Source organism: Abramis brama, assembly GCF_963993115.1.
Source record: "Abramis brama genome assembly, chromosome: 13".
In the NCBI taxonomy this organism is placed as follows: Eukaryota; Metazoa; Chordata; class Actinopteri; order Cypriniformes; family Leuciscidae; genus Abramis; species Abramis brama.
Window position 1 is genome coordinate 27,906,577 of NC_139975.1, and position 18,563 is coordinate 27,925,139.

Below are 18,563 nucleotides of genomic sequence, written 5' to 3' on the forward strand. Positions count from 1 at the left end.
CATCAATCAGTCTCAGCATGGAGAGCCCCAGAGGCTGTTGTGGGATTTGCTAGAGTCCTGTGACACTGGCAGTGACCCATGTCATGTGACTTGGACAGGTGTCTCTCAATCAGACTGTTTGAAGGGCTTCCCTGAACCATGCCATGAATTCCTGCAGATCACCGGATCAGTACCTTGTGCTTTCTGTTGCCATCACACCTATTCATAATTCTGTTTGATATTTTAATATCAATGTCTTCATAAAACAGGAGAGTTAAATTTTACCTAAACAAAAATAGGCCAAAGACACAAAATGGTAACAATTTACAATAAGGTTCATTAGTTAACATGAATTAATGTATTAACTAACATGAACTAACAATGAATACATTTGTTACAGTATTTATTAATATTTGTTAATGTTAGTTAATACAAATCCAGCTGTTCATTGTTTGTTCATGTTAGTTCAGTGTGCATTAACTAATGTTAACAAATACAACCTTTGATTTTAATGACGTATTAGTAAATGTTGAAAATTAATATTAACTAAGATTAATAAATGCTGTAGAAGTATTGTTCATTCTTAGTTTATGTTAACTAAGGTAGTGAACTAATGTTAACAAATTAACCTTATTTTAAAGTGTTACCCATAAAATATACATCAACAGATCAACACTACACATGTGTTTTCTTTCTCAACTGTTTACATTCACTTAAGGTATAGGGTAGCAATTTGTTTTATAAACACTTTTCGTTATACTGATTGAAACTCTCTTCACATCCTGATAGTAATCAATAATAGAAGTGGTCTAAATGTTAAAACGAGTGCATATATCTTCTGCGGAAGTCACAGGAACAAAAAAATGTTCTGTCCGAATGCAATAATCTGATGTCCTACCTGCCTGTCAACATATGCATTTCCATATTTCCCCACACCTGCTCGCGCAGACATCACACTTCATCAGCGCGTTCCACGACAGTCACCGAGCAACACAAGCAAACAGAAGCAAACTTTTACAGTTCCTCCTGAACCAAAACAGTGATCTTATGCTGCTTTCATAATTACGTTACCGTAATTACGAGATGGCAACCCATGACGTTCTACCCAGAGCTGTTCATGTCCTCATTTATGCATTTCTATGTCAACACTATCTAGTGGGACAACTAGAGCAATGTAAGTTGTTTATGTGGCAGATGGAATACACATAACAGGCCTTAGGCCCAGGCAATTAGCAGACTACGAGACGATGGGATTTACATCCAAAGAATTAGCTATTTTGTTCTAACCAGGCACTCAAGTTCGTTGATGGAGACAGTGGTCCAGTACAAAAATAGAATTTTTATTTTTACTTTTAAACTCAATGAACACACACACACAATATTCACTCCAAAAATGATTGGGATTTCACAGCAAACATATAAGCGAATTTTCACAGCAAACAACATGCACTGTACACCAAATCAAATAACAAAACACACACACTCACTATACTCTATTCGCAACGCACACACACCCCCAAGAGAGGAGGGGAATAGGGCGGATTCTTACCAGTGGGAGGCTAGTTGCTCGAGCAATGAGCATCCATGAAAAACACCCCAATCACACGTGTCGAATTTCACACACACACACACACACACCGCAAGGGAAATGACCACACTTGGTGAACACGCAGCCACAGCACACACCAAGGGACCCGCCACCGCAAGGGGCACTGCTCCCACTGGCAGTTCTACCAGAAAGACTCGGGAGAATTAATACTGTGACAATAAACATTTATTTAAGAGCTCAGCAAACAATCAAGTTCTTTGGCATAGGCCCCGTCCGTAACTCGCATTCCGAGGGTACGGAATCTGCATATCCTGCCTGAAGACGAAGGCAGGGGCGCAGCCCACCCTCTGCGAAGTAAGGAAGGGGGCCATCTGGTGGTGGTGGGGTGGAAGGAGGAGGAGGACATCCTGGCGTCTTCAGGATGGAGGGGAGAGCCCGTCTGGAGGTGTTGGGGAGGATGGAAGGGAGGACCCAACATAGTGGTGTTGGGGGGGGATGGAGGAAATGTCCCGTCTTGGTGGTGGTTGGGGAGGATGGAGGTGGTTGAAGCGACAGCATCTGCGAACTCAGACATGTGTAAGTACCACCCTTTTATACTGGGCTATTAAGATATGATTGGATAGATGAGAAGGTAATAAGTGACGAGAACGATTGAGTCTTCCTGGCAGAACTTGCGCTAGGCTTCATTTCTCAGCACCTGGACAAAGGACAGACATGTGAAAGTTAAACAAAGTTACACACACAAAAATTACAATAAACATATCTAATAAACCACCCGTTCTAAAGCCCAAGGTGGTACTAGGGTTAGCAATATGAACAGAGACTAACAATCACACAATAAATCAAAATAAACAATTAAATATGGACAAAACATCATAAACCATCCACAACAATCAACAACGGGACAAAAATGCCCTATGGATCGACCGCTTCCAAGGTCTTCAGTCAGAGTGGACAACAAAAAGGTCAAACAAAAGAAAATCACAATTAGGCCAATCCTCTTGGATATCAGCAGCAGGAAAAGGCCTCCATACAAGAGTTCAAAGAAATAAATAAACAAAACAAAAAAAACTTATGAAAGAATATAGACAAAAACAAAACAATTAAAGTGGTGCCAGTCCATCAAACACACTCTACACTCAAACACTGATTCACAACAATGACAGGAAGAAGGATCAAACAGAGTTAAACAGGCAACGGTGTAACACGCCAGCCAGCCGCCTGTTAACTTGAGCTAACCACAGGTCCAATAATCATACTGTAGGTCCCGTGTGAAAAGGCAGCCGGGTACGACGAAAATCCGTGAACAAAACGTAACGTGAAAAGCATAAGCAAAGCAGCAGATGTTTGGCGCCGATGTCGCCAACTGGCGGCTGCACCCCAGCTAGATAGCACTCCCTGAAATACACAGAATGTCTAACGTAGACTAACCATGTTCCGTACAACAACGATGTTCCATACAGATGACCTTTTCCCGCCGATCGCTGAATAAATAATAACAGGTTATACATAAACTATATATATGTGTGTTATCATCATTTCTCCCTCTTTTATCCCTGACCAAGAAAGAGAATCCCCCGCCGTTTGTTTCAGAGAGATTTCAGTAAGTTTGCTAGGTGCGCCCACTGCGCCTGCTAATGGAGGGTAGGCAAGCTGCAGCCCAGATATTAGCTTTAGGTGGGGAGACAATTACAGCAGTGAAAATGTACATTTCAATTGGATTAATGCTTCTCACAGTACTATAGTCTTCATTAAATGATCATTATGTTATCACAAATCATTAAATATATTACCTTTTATTGAATAACTGCTTTGAAATGGGAATTTTTAAACGTAAATTCCCGACGATGGCCGCTTGGCGCCACTCACACAGACAGGCAGCAGAGATGCAGCACGTCTGTCAACACAGACTGCGTGCAGTGATGATTATATTCATAATATTTTAACATTTAAAATAGTCATTCTTTAATAGACAGCTCACAAATGATAATTTTAAAGTCAATTTTTGCAGTTGAAATCAAGGTATGCGCTCTGTACGGAACACCGTTGGCAGCCTGTACGGAACACTGTTAACGTCTGTGAACATCTGAACCCAGGCGGAGGAGGGACTTTACCCCACTTTTCTCAAATACTATTGGTCCAAAAGACATCAATCAAAGAATATATCCTCCAATAGGAATTTCCCCAGAGAATAAGCACTCACACAAGCATGTCTGCCTCTCAGCAACAGAGGAGTGGCCGTTGACATGCGGTGAAAGGTGAAAAGTGTACGGAACATGGTTAGTCTACGTTACTTATAAACATATCCCACAGTAACATCCAACTATTACTCAGTGTACTCACATACCTATGATTAACAGCGTTGAGTCACGGCCCCTGGCTCTAATTGCCAATAACAGGGCGCACACTCAGCTGGTAAAAGGGCTACTGCAGCACCAGGGATTCTACAACACGAAACATTCCCTATAAGCCCAAGTTATGAAGTCAAACGAGTGGAAAGAGAAATGGAGCTAGTCATACCTGCGGCGCTACGATAGAATGGATAACCAAGGCAGACATCAGATCGCTAGGCCGGTAAACAAGACAACAGTCGCGTGCCGGTGACGTCACTTGTCAAAAGAAAAGTCCCGGTTTATAAAGGGGCTTGGCCATCGCGGTTGGCTCACAGTTAACTGCCCAGAGCCACTCACAGCACAGCAAATTAAATACCACTTGGGGAGGCATGAGCCAGACAGCTACATCCTGCTACATTTACATTCATTATTATTGTAATGTTGTGTGCTTTGAGACATGATTTAACAACGCCTCTCGTCTCTTGATGCTTTGCTGATGCATGTGTTTTTAAGGAGACGTGGCTTCGGAGACACTCTAAAGGGAGGGTGGGATCTTATGCTTTCAAACCTAGCTTGCTATTGCTAGCCTATTCTAAATTTCATACCCTACTTTTAAAGAAATAGTTCACTTAAAAATGAAAATTCAGTCATGATTTACTCACCCTCACGTTGTTTCAAACCTGTATGAATTTCTTTCTTCTGCTGAACAAAAAGGAAGATATTTTGAAGAATGTCGGGTAACCAAACGCGAGCTCTGAGCGCGCAGACAGAAAGCCGCCTGGGGAACAGTGTCACTTTCATGGCTTAATGCACTTTTAATGATATTGTTTACTATCAAACATGTCCCGCAGTTTAACAACAGTAGACTGCATTTTACTACAGTCTCTTATTCGGCTGATTTAGATTGTAAACTGACTAAGTTTGGCTTAGGGGGGAACGAAAGCACACCGCAGAATGTGGCAGCAGCACAATAATAGTTTTACATCGATTATCTTGTTTTCATAATCGTTTGAAGCCAAAGTCGAAATCAATTACGATTAATCGCACAGACCTAAGTACATATGTATATGCAAAACAGAACTGTAAAATAAAGTGCTACCCAGTTTTGGTTACAGTTGACTTCCATTATATGGATCATTCTTATGTTCCAAAGTAGAAACGGGTTTGGAACGACATAAGGGGGAGTAAACGATGACAGAATTAAATTTTTAGGTGAACTATCCCTTTGAGTGCTAAATACAGTTGTCAACATTTGAAGTGGATCAAAAAAGTTCATCAAAGTAGTCCTAAGACAAGAACGAGTATTGTTCAAAATTCATGTATAACTTTGATGAAAGGTTTTGATCCACTTGATCCAACAATGTTTGATCCACAAATGTTGACTACTATATATCACAACCTCAAATTTGTAATGTTTCATGTAAACATAAAGATATACAGAAGCCACATTAGTACCAAATCTCCCTACACTCAGTAAGTCCCACTCAGAGACACTACCCAATGCCTCGAGTACATGTGAAGATCCAGAGAGGCTTGTGATCAGTCAAGCTCAGGCTGAAACAGGGATGTAGGCATGCTATGTGATGATAGATACAAATGCAGCATGAGCCACAAATCCGCATTTTCATGCCAAAGGCACATGTGTTTTGTTAGATATACACTCAGTATATCAGTTGGCCTGTAGCTTATTTATCTGCATGTAAGCATGGCTGCATGCATAATATATTAAATGGACTGAGAAGGATTTATAATTCGTGTTTACTGAAGTTTCTGAAGAGTGAAGGATCACATCAATGTGTGTCTCCCAGCCTTCACAGTTTACATAGAAAATGATTGATTTATTTACAAGTAAATGAGACATCACTGATTTAAATTAGGCTGGTTTTATCCTTCTCACGTTACGTGCAGTTAGCAATTACATTATATGTGTGTGTGGGGTAAGGTTTACTCTGTTGAGTAGAACAAAAGAAATGTTAAAGGTCACCTCTTAAGGAGAAAAATGACAAATAAGATTTCTGAGACACCAATAAGATGGATGGAGAGCAAATGGCGACCTTTTCTGAAGCATCCTACATCTTAGAACCCTAGTAAGAGTTTCAGGATAGATCTCAACAATGTCTCACACTGTGCTCAGATTTGCCAAATCACCAAAGTCTGGAATCAAAAGTCAAAGATTTCCAAATGAACATTTTTCATTAAATTCATCCAATGCGATACCTCTATATTTGAATTTAATGTCAGGAATAGACATCTTAGGAAAAACATCTGAAACAACATATGAAACAACTGGAACAGTCTCCTGAGCTATGAGAGAGCAACCTCTCAACAATAAAATTTTCCTCTAGTCTTTGGCAAACTAAACAGTATTACAAAGGAATCATTTGTAATGAATGTATTATAAATGTGAATATATTGTTATTCAAAACTTTTAAATGCATTCCTTAGGGCCCATACTGTGGCATCTTTCTACTGTTTGTTTGTTTTTTGTTTTTTTCCTTTTTTATGTTAAATACTTTTTCCTATCCTAGTGCATAGACAGCTATTAGTCAGCCATGGACTTCCCCAATAGTATAAATATTTTTGAGATATAATGACAACATTGCTCTATTTGCTCAAATTTCGGCTCTGGGCGTGGGTTTGGGGCGGGACAACCTATAATTCAATAGAGTGCTGCAGTGATGATGTATTTTTGTATGCCAATGCAGAAGTTAGCATAACCTTGTTTCCCTTGACAAAAACCCAATAGGATTTTTCTGTTGGCTTTTGTATTATTGCACAAAATAAGCTCTGAGACCAACAAAAGTTTGATTCTTACACATTGTGTTTATCAAGATAGTCTTCACAAATGGTTTTTGCAGCCTAAAAACAAGAAGTAAAAACCTAAATGTAAGCTATAAACAAGCTATGCTGCAGTTGCATGACTTCAACGTCACCATTATTAAACTTCCAGAAGCTCTTGTAATCTTGATTTAAAATCTACAAGTTGAAAGTTTGAGTTAGAATAGTTTGCAATAGCTTGATTATAAATATAACAAGGCTATGAATGCGACTAGTAATGTCCCCTACAACCTCTGTTGTCCCATTTAGCTACTTGATAGCAACAACTATATTCAAGACAAGTAAAAGCTTTAAAAATCATGTGTGTTTTGGAAAAATTCGGATTAAGCTCTAATTTTATTAATGTTATTAAGCATCTTTATTCAGACTCTATTGCCTCTGTCAACACAAACGGTTTGATGTCCGAATTTTTCCCAGTACGTAGAGGTTGCAGACAGGGATGCCCCCTATCACCCTTATTGTTTACATTATTCATTGAACCCCTGGCAGAGTCTATCAGGACCAATCCTGATATATCGGAATTATAATTAAAGGGAAAAAACACGTCATCTTTCTGTATGCTGATGACGTTCTTTTATATTTAGAGAATTTGCCGACTTCCACTTCTGCAGTTCTGAATTCCTTAGCTTTGTTCAGTACTGTGTCGGGTTATAAAATCAATATCGAAAAGTCAGTTTATATGTCTTTTAATTACTCTCATAAATCCTCGATACAATTTCCTTTTGAGGTTTCTAAAAAAGGCTTTCAATATTTGGGCATTTTCCTCACTTCTGATTTGAACAATTTGTTTGAAACAAATTACTCTCCTTTAATTCAAAAAGTTAAAAAAGATTTAGAAAAGTGGACATCTTTACTAATTTCCCTTCTTGGGAGAGTAAACGTCATTAAGATGAACATACTTCCTCGATTAAACTACCTTTTTCAAAATCTCCCATGCTACTTAGCTACATCGTTCTTTCAATATTTGAATTCTTACATATCTCGTTTTATTTGAAATAATAATAGGCAACAGAGAGTTGGCTTTTCTAAACTCTGTAAACCGAGGGACCTTGGGGGTCTCTCCTTACCCAATTTCCAGCTTTATTACTGGGCTTCCCAAATCAAAATGATAACAAGCTGGGTTAGGAATAGGCAGGACGCTCTGTGGATTGATTTTGAATCTTCATTTTGCCATCCAGGAAGTTTAGGTTCCCTGTGCTTTATTAATAGTATAACTCAGATAAACTCTCTTACTGACAATGTGATTGTCTATAACACATTACTGGTTTGGAAGGACGTGAAAAAACATTTGAATATCCCTCAAAATATATCCATTCACTCCCCTCTAGCTTTGAACCCGGACTTTCCCATTCAGATTAGGAGCATTGGATTGCTGGACTGGAGTTTTAGGGTTCTGTCTGATTTCTCAGGAATGTTTACCTCTGAAACTTTGAGATCATTTGTACAAATTAGATCAGAGTTTGATATACCCTCAGAAGACTTTTTCAAATATCTTCAAATTCGGCATTTTATAGAGTCTCTTATAAAGCAAAACAAATTTCGATTCAAATTATCAGAATTGGAAGAAACCATATTGTCAGTTAATTCTTTCAAAGGGCTTATTTCCAAATTTTATATCTTACTAGCTTACTCTGATTCCTCAGTTTACGATTCTTTGAAACCACTGTGGGAACGGGACCTAGGAGTTCTGTTTAACTCCGAAGATTGGACCAGGATCTGTGATGGTATTTTTCCAAAATGCACCTCGATCTCTACATGAACAAAATTTTAAATTCTTTCAGAGAATTTATTTTACACCTGTCTGCCTGCATAAAATGTTTCCAGGTTGTTCCGACCTCTGTTTTAAATGCAAGACTTGTAAGGGCACATTTTTTCATGTATTTTGGTCCTGTGTTCACATCCAACCATTTTGGAAAGGGGTTCATTCTGCAATCCAGGAGATAACAGGGAAACGTTTTATTTTATCCCCCTCACTTTTTTTGCTGAATGACATTCCTAAAGACCTGCTTGACTCAGACTTCAAACCTCTGTTTACTACCCTTATATTCCTTGCTAAGAAATGTATACTATTAAAATGGCGTACATCTCAGGACCCTACTATTTCGATGTGGATTTCTCAGCTGTCAGCCTTTCTTCCTCTGGAGAAATTAACTTATGACCTCAGCCACAAACAGGACAAATTTAGGAGTCTTTGGGATCCTCTCCAATCCTTTCTACACAAATTTTGAATTTTTTATTTTAAGAAAGTTTTGGCTTCTCTTGTTTTGATTTATGTTTTCTGTAAACAGACACATTTGTATATTGCACATTTTATTTAACTTGCAGCGCTTGGGGTTTGTTTGTTTGTTTGCTTACCTGTCTTTGTTTCTGTTGTTTGTATTATTTGAAAATCCTTAATAAAAAATAAAAAAATTAATAAAAAAAACAACAAAAAAAAACATCTATATATATATATATATATATATATATATATATATATATATATATATATATATATATATATATATACAGTGCAATGCATAAGTGAATACACCCATGCTAAAGTTGACTAAAAAGAGGAATAAAAAATCATATTTTGGAAATTGAACTTAATGCCTTAATTTAAAAAATTAGGAAAAATCCAACCTTTAAGGACACCAATTTTCTTTGTGAATGAATAATGTATCGTAAATAAATAAATGTTCTTCCTTAAAATACATGGTGCATAAGTGAGTACACCCCTATGTTAAATTCCCATAGAGGCAGGCAGATTTTTATTTTTAAGTATTTAAAAAAAAAAAAAATTAGGATACTATGCATCCTGATAAAGTTCCCTTGGCCTTTGGAATTAAAATAGCCCCACATCATCACATAGCATTCACCATACCTAGAGATTGGCATGGTTTTATTTCAGTTAGCCTAAAAGCTAGTTTGATTTGCATTGAGAGCTGATCTTATGGAAAGTACCCCATGCCAATCTCTAGGTATGGTGAAGGCTATGTGATGATGTGGGGCTATTTTAATTCCAAAGGCCAAGGGAACTTTATCAGGATGCATAGTATCCTAAAAAAATTTTTTTTAAAAATACTTAAAAATAAAAATCTGCCTGCCTCTATGGAAATTTAACATAGGGGTGTACTCACTTATGCACCATGTATTTTAAGGAAGAACATTTATTTATTTACGATACATTATTCATTCACAAAGAAAATTGGTGTCCTTAAAGGTTGGATTTTTCCTAATTTTTTAAATTAAGGCATTAAGTTCAATTTCCAAAATATGATTTTTTATTCCTCTTTTTAGTCAACTTTAGCATGGGTGTATTCACTTATGCATTGCACTGTATATATATATATATATATATATATATATATATACATATAATATATATATATATATATATATATATATATTATATATATATATATATATATATATATATATATATATATATATATATTGCGCTGATGTTAACCACAGACCTTATTTTAGGCTCTTAACCCAAACTCATTCAAAACACTTCAGGAATGTGGAACCAGAAGTGCTAAAATGCTAACTAGTTTCGGGGTTTTAGGACTCATTATTGCAGCACTTTAGTGGGGAACTAACTGAACTATGGCAGATGGATAGCGGATGGAGTGGTGCCAAAACCATACACAGCAGCATTAAGCAATGCCTCAGAGTTCAAGAGCCCTCACAAAGTGACTTTACATTGTTATATTGTATATTGGTTGTGCAATACTATTCTAGCATTTAGCTAGTTCATTCCTTAAACTTGTTTGAACACACAGTTTATTTCTTGGAAGTGTGTACAAGTCTTCAATAAACTCTTTGGATTTATTTCAAACACAGACTGATAGTTTTCATTGGATTCTATTGGATTGTCCTGGAGTTTAATTTGGATACACAGCAAGACCCACTGTTTGGACAGAACCCACTCCAGCAATAAAGCACATGAATACGACAGTCTGTTACTGCAGCTCAGTTTCCTCTCTCCCAAGATGAAAACTCTATTGCTCAGAGTCAAAGGTTGCTCTTTCAAAGCTCAAGAAGACTTGGAGTCCTTAGTTAATTTTGAAGTTTCTTTTATTAAGTTTATCTCAGATATTACTTTTAAATTATTTAGGGGAAATAGAAATACACAAATGAGACAATTACTGACATATAGTCACCATATAGTGTTATCAAATGAATGTGTATAGAATATAATTTGGTCTTGCAAGAGTTTGAGAAATTACTGAAGTAATTGAGTAAATATGACATCATTTTCATTTTGAGGTCACCTATTTCTGTTAAAGCTGAACTACCTGATTTCTCCTTCTCCAAAAACATGACAGAGGGTGAAGTTTGAAAATCAGCTGAGTTTGAAAGTTAAGCCCTCACCCTAACTCGTTCCTCATTTTCACATACTCCTCCCAATCTCCTCCCACTTCACGTGCACGAAGTTGGGCGCACATCTCATATGCGTTCACAACTTCGCCAGACAGAAACAGCGTTAGAAGCGGGTCATTTAAAAAATGAAATAAAACTAAAACAACAGACCAGATTGAAATACTAATCAACTATATTGAACTGAAATTGATAGGTTACCTAACTAGAAGATTATCAGCCAGCTCCGAGTCCAATATTAGACCGATGCGGTCCCGTAGTTCTCTCCATCTTGTGAATGCAACACCAATATTTATTCGCATTTTATTTCTGTTACAGTCCGATTTGCGCTTTGCCACCCTCTTTTCTGTCTCTGTTTTTCTTTTTTCTTTTGGCTGTTTTGCAGTGTAAGTAGTGGTAGCTAGTGCGGGAATAGCCACCTTGCCGGTCGGGTTCTTGGCTGTCATTGCTTTACTGTTTACTAGATGTGCATGCGTGGAGATGCTATATAGCGACAGTCTCGTTAAGGATGAAAAAACAAAAAACTGATAAAAAATTGGAAATTAAAACTGTTAAGTGGTGCTAAAAGGTTAATGCTCTACATGGTGTTTTGTCATTCCTGTCTTGTGTTCCCCTTGCCTTGTGTGGACCTTTTGTTATTTCCTGTCGTATGCCATATTTTGTAGTTCTATGTCGTTTTTGATGTTGATCTTCCCCAGGTGTGTCTTGTTAACTTGTTAAGCTTATTTGCCCCTGTGTATTTAAACACCTGTGTTCTTTATCAGGTCTTGTCCTACATGGATGTGTGTTTGGCGTTTCTCATTCTGTTCTCAGGTCCCTGTGTCTCTGTTCTTATTAAACTACTTTGCATTTGGATCCAGCTCTCCCTTTGTTTCTTGAGTTCACCTTGTGTTACAGAAGATCTGACCACAGATGGATCCAGCAATTCGTTTAATTAGGCTCCGGCAAGGCAACCGTTCCCTCGAGGACCACACTAAAGATTTTTTGAATATTACCTACCTCACAGACTTCACCCTCACTGACTTTTAATGCCACGGACTAAATGACCACTACCAACACATTCTCATCCATGATGGTCCTCGAGGGGTCGCTGGTGGAATTCCTGGACTACGCCCTTCAAATAAGTGGTTCATCTTACACTGTGGGAATAGTAGAGATGGATTTTAACATGGCTACCGTTCCAGAGTCTCGTCCTGTCATGGCCGCCGTTCCAGAGTCTCGTCCCGTCATGGCCGCCGTTCCAGAGTCTCGTCCCGTCATGGCCGCCGTTCTAGAGTCTCGTCCCGTCACGGCTGCCGTTCCAGAGTCTTGTCCAGTCAATGCCGCCATGCCTGAGCCCTCGGACAAGAATGCCGCCACACCTTAGCCCTCGGACAAGTTGGCCACCACGCCTGAGCCCTCAGAGACTGCAGCACTGGCCATTATGGCCACAGCCTTTTGGTGTGTGTGGGCTGCGCACACATCGACCAGCATCCGGTGAACTGTCGGGTCCGCCCTGGCCCCCTGAACTGTCGGGTCTGTCCTGGCCCTTTTAACTGTTGGGTCTGCCCTGGCCGCCAGCACAGCCTGCGCCACCCCAGTTGACTGATCTGCCTGCACCGTCAGCCCGGCCTGCTCCGCTCAGGCCACCTGCCCGGACCAATCCGCCTCCTACTCTGCCTCAGTCTCCAGGCCCTCTTCCGCTCCACGGGTCTGGCCCTCCACCTCTCCCCCGTTCCACCTCGGCTCCACCACCCTTCTGGACTTGTTTTTTATTCTCTATGTGGAGTGTCTGGAATCCACTCCTTAAAGGGGGGGCTCTGTCATGATTCCTGTCTTGTGTTCCCCTTGTCTTGTGTGGACATTTTGTTATGTCCTGTCGAATGCCATGTTTGTAGTTTTTCATGTTGATTAGTCTTTCCCAGGTGTGTCTTGTTAACTTGTTAAGCTTGTTTTACCCCTGTGTATTTAAACGCCTGTGTTTCCTGTGTTCTTTGTCAGGTCTTGTCCTACTTGGATGTGTGTTTGGTGTTTCTCATTCTGTTCTCGGGTCCCTGTGTCTCTGTTCTTATTAAACTACTTTGCATTTGGATCCAGCTCTCCCTTTGTTTCTTGAGTTCACCCTGTGTCACACGTTTAAAATCATCTTACCACCTACACTAAACCTAACCAATACTGTCAACAAAAGTAAATGTGAGATAAAAATGTGTTTGCTTAAGCATGAAATTTTAGCTTTAGATTTTAGATATACCTTACGTATTTTTATTCTTTTTCTTTTATTGTGGCTTGTGCTTCACAGGACTCGTGCCCAAGCGGTCTGCATCACAAGTGTAATGTTGTACCAGGTGAGCTACAGAGCAAGTTTACTACATCATAAAAGCCACACATATGGAGCTGGTTGTGTGATGCAAACTCTCAAAATAAATGATTTTAGAATTCCTACACTACGATAAAAGTGCTCATAGAGGTAATAACATAGTATTGTGCAAGAAACTGCAAAAATAAGTATTTTTTTTTAAATAAATAATCTGCCCCTGTAATCATAATTTGTGTGAAAATAAAAGTTAGTTGTATTTTACAGCCAATAGTGTTCATTTTAGCTGTAAACTGCAGTGAATTTTATGTACAGGAACATTTTTGGAGTTTGCAAAGATGTAGGTAGAGGCACATTTTTCCCGTGAACCTGTTTGGATTACAATAAGTGTGTTGGAGTTGTCTGCTATGGGTCTTTTTTAAACATGCACCCACCTCAAAACCAGGATCTGTCTCACACACATTTGCAGCCATACTCACATTCACATGGCTCTCAAGTGTCCCCTCATTTCACACTGACTTAGGAAGACGAATAAAGGAAAGACAGAGAGAATGAGGGTGAAATATGGAATATGAGGAGGAGGCCAGCGCTGCTGTTTTTACAGTTATGACTGTTGTCATGTTATTGGAGGCAGTCCATGGGATCTGGGCTCTTATTGAGGGCATTGAAGGGCCACCAGAATATTTGTTTGCTGACACCAGTAACGATCCATCTGAAACTCTTGACGTCCTGCAGCCGCTCTTTTTTTGTTCTCTACTCATCTCGTCAACAGCGTAATTCTTCCCCGGAGTGTCATTGAAATGAAACCAGCACTGGTGATACTGTAACACATAAATCAATATTGTGAGCATTGTGAATGTTTCAATGTGAATTATTAGATTATGGTTGCATTAAGACTTTAAAAAAATATATAAAAATTATTACTATGTATTCACAGTGTTAATTAATTGGTCTGTGTCTGGTCTGCCATACTTTTACTCCACCTTTCTCATCAACAGCGTAATTCTTCCCCAGAGGGTCATTGAAATGAAACCAGTTCAGGATGTTCTTCCTCCTTTTTTCTTCTGTTCCTCACACCAATTGGTATATTATTAGGGCTGGATGACATATTGGATATTCTCAATGTGTCCGTGATGATTTTTTAACTACTATATAAAATTAAGAAATATTGTGAATATCACAATAATTTGAATGCTTCATTTTCATTTTAAATTTCCCAAGGACTCGTTTCAAGATACTTCCTTATTCTGCAAGTGCATGACTGTTAAGTTTTCATGAATTAGTTCAAACTGTCAGTTTCAATGAATTCAACTCATTTGCATCACCGCTCAAGAAATGTTCACAGATGTCTCTGCAAGGCATCTACAATATTAAAATTTTGTTTATAAGTATTGATGTTTATTGTTATACTGGTGCATATAAATGAAAATGATTAAATATCATTATTTCGTTAATTAAATGAACAACATTCCTATCTATCTATCTATCTATCTATCTATCTATCTATCTATCTATCTATCTATCTATATATATACTAGATTTTACTAACACTTAATGAATTTAGGTAAACATGATTCATTTAACTGCCGACATGTACACTGTTAGCCCGGACAAGTTGAATCTACTTAAAAAATGTGAGCAAACTGGTTGCCCTAAAATAATTAAGTAAAGGTAACTTAAAAAAATGAGTTAATTTAACTTAAAATGTTTTGTAATATCAATTACTTTGCAGTTATTACACATAGTATATTTAAGTTCAATGTACTAGCCCAACTACTTAAAAAATGTGAGCAAACTGGTTGCCCTAAAATAATTAAGTAATGGTTACTTAAAGCATTTGAGTATTCTGTTTTATTTTAATTTTCATTTGAAATACAACAAAACATGAATTTTACATGCCCTGAATATATTTTCCTCATAAAACATGAAATGACAATCACAACAAATTGCACCAAAACTATGTGGTATGTTTACTCTCATGAGTTCACAGTATTGTCAGTATTTAATTTTAGGTGCCAGCTCACCTTTTCCCAGGCTAAACATTACCTGCTGAAAAAAAATCAATTTAAAAAAAAATTGTTTTTCATACAGTTAGGGTACTCCAGGGCAGGGCGTAAATCAGTCCGAAAAAAGGACACAAAAGGCATGATGTTGGTCAGTTCATCCATCACCAAACATCCTTCCAAATCGATCATCACTCTAGATGGGTTTAGCTGAGGACTTTCTTGATCAACGCAGAGGATTCTCACTGGAGTTTGTAAGAGTCCTTGTCAGCTGCATCCTAATGAGGAAGAAAAAGATTAAAGATAAAGATAGAAAAATATATTATCATGTAAGATGATTCTGTTGTCAAATACTCATAAGTCATATGCTGCATTTACGCCATGTCGTAATTACTGTAATTCTGAGATGATAAAATGTGACGTTTTACTCATTCTTTGACTGGCCGTTCATGTTCTTTGACTGGGAATTATGCATTTTTAAGGCAACATTGTCAACGGCTAAATGAATCAGCAGCAGAAGGGTGGTACAACGGTCACGTGGTAAAAATAAGGAACTCTCAGAAAATTCCCAGTTTACAGGTTGCAATTACGAGTTCTACCAGAACGGAAGCGATTTTTTACAAGCTGGAATCTCATAATTATGGTATTACAAAATGGCGTGAATGCACCTATACATACCTGGTTTACTGTAGAAAGAGCTGGCCATTGAAGTACCATCAGGCTGATGTCAAAGATTTTCATTGACAACTTTTCTGTGAGGAGCAAACATTAAAGTTATAGTCTTTATAATAGCACCTGACTTTCTGGTTTGTAATTGTGCACTGTGCAGTATGCAGATGACACCAATCAGCCTCAGAACATGTCTTAATAAGCTTACATGACATACTTATCTGGAGGCAGGATAAGTTGAACATTGTGCATAAAGTGATTTAAATGTACATACATTTCAGATGTAAACAAGGAAATTGTTCTGTTCATGTATAACTTACATGTTTGAGCCTGCAATTTTTAAATAGATGTGCTCTCTTTTCACAGTTATGAGGGCAATACATGCAGGTCCAAAGCATCTCTTCTTGACCTGCAACACAAAACAAGATAGTCTGTCGTTAAGAGGGCTATGAACTTAGATAAAACAGTACATCCATACATTTTCGTATTCAACCCATTAATTAACTTTAACTTACTCTTTTAATCAATAGCCGTGTCGAAATAAAATATGGTCTTAAATTATTGCACTCACCACCGTATTCACGCCGCGATCCTCGTCCTGTTCGGCGCCGACCGGAGGTTCAAACAGTTACACTCTCCGTTTCAACAACAGCTCCTCCAGTGAAATAGAAACAATAGGAAGGAAAATACAAAAAAACAACGTACATCGAACTCGTCGGTCAGGGGTTCAAGCGCGGCGATGTCCGCTGCACGCGAGTGAGAAATCTAGCTAGCTAAAAAACAAACAAACATTGATTTTCACTGCTCACAAACGGAAAACAAATAAACGATAAAAAGGTAAATGTCGGGAAAAACGTCCATAGAACTTGCTAAAACAAATGTTCCACTTCCAACTTCTCATCAAAAGCTCCTTGAATTCACACACACCACGACAAAATGGCGTTACCTGACTCGCAGCATCAAACCACTGCGTGGAAGGCGTGGTCAGCAGAAAAACTTCATAATTTGAACTTTTTAACTTACATTTATTCACACATTCAAATTATGTACACAAATTAGTAGAATCTACTTATATTTTATTAGTAGCGCAATCAAACTTAAATATTTTAATTAAATTGTAATTAAATTCTTTATTAGATATAAAATCCGGGCTAACAGTGTAGTTTTAAGAGTTTTTAGGTGAGAATGTAGTTTTTAGACCTCAAATATGTGACTAATATATAATCTTAGTGCCTATTTTACGATCTGTTGAGATGCTTTCGCAGATGCGAGCTCCAGGCCATATACAGCCATATCGCACTGCTACTTGTGTGATATTGCTCAAATATATATATATATATATATATATATAATATAATTATCACGGTGTGGGTTTGTGTCTTGTTCTTGTCTGTCATGTGTCAGTCTTAGTCTTAGTCTTAGTCTTAGTTTATTCTTAGTTCAAGTTTATTCTTAGCTCAAGTTTATTCTTAGTTCAAGTTTATTCTTAGTCTTAGTTCAAGTTTATTCTTAGTCTTTGTCATAATTCAAGTTTATTTAATAAAAACACTGCTGCATTTGGATCCTGCTTCCTGCTTCCTGCCTTGCATCATAACAATAATATTATATATATATATATATATATATATATATATATATATATATATATATATATATATATGTATATATATATATATATATATATATATATATATATATATATATATATATATATATATATATATATGTATATATATATATAAAATAAACACACACACACACACACACACACACACACACACAAAGACACTTTTTGTATACTACCCCATCCCTACATATGAAAAAACGTGGGTGAAACAGACCCTGCTCTGCCAGCTGAATGCTATAATTGTATTACACAGTTTGATTGGGAACTATTGTGTAAATGAACAAACAACAGGCAACTGCAGGGCCCTCACAGTGCTTCACTTTGACATAAGTGCCATCTGCTGGACGCAAGAGACCACTATTCCACTCCTGCCATCTGTTAGCTGGTACAGTAAGATGTGAACTGCATCAGACAACAGCTCCTAGGCCAGCACAAGGGTGATTAAACTGTGTTTTTTTTTTTTTTTTTTTTACTCTGTTTAGTGATGCAGCCCACCATAGATCCACATCTGATGGGTATCATGCTGACATACACATCTATACAGAAACAAACTCTCTCTTATGAGCTTAAATATATGACACACTCATCTAGGCAGCATTCACTGCAGACCACAGCAGTCAATCTAAATGTAATCTTGTGTAATTTGAATCTTTCATATTTGTGATTGCCAAGAAGCGGGTTGGTTCATAATGCCAGCTGTACTGGAGCCATGGCATTCGTAACTGTATCATCCTTCACTCAGGAGTGACTTTGCAGTGACCTCTTTTCAGGTGCCTACATAGTGTCTTCCACCTCACCATTGAGGACTTGGCCCAGAATACAGAATTAGAAAGCAGCTCAGACGTCTTTTTTAGTGTCTTCTCTCATCCAAAGACTAATTTTCCCCAACTGAGACCTCAAAACG

General features: G+C 37.8%; 1 long non-coding RNA gene across 1 annotated transcript; it reads right to left on the reverse strand.

Annotated features, from left to right (window-relative positions):
• Positions 1–15,304: 15,304 nt before the first annotated feature.
• On the reverse strand, positions 15,305–17,091 carry LOC311095551. Its single transcript, XR_014608861.1, has 4 exons — positions 16,604–17,091; positions 16,353–16,441; positions 16,042–16,115; positions 15,305–15,641 (listed from the first exon to the last, which is right to left on the reverse strand). It is a non-coding gene; the product is annotated as an uncharacterized lncRNA (long non-coding RNA).
• Between the last annotated feature and the right edge of the window lie 1,472 nt (positions 17,092–18,563).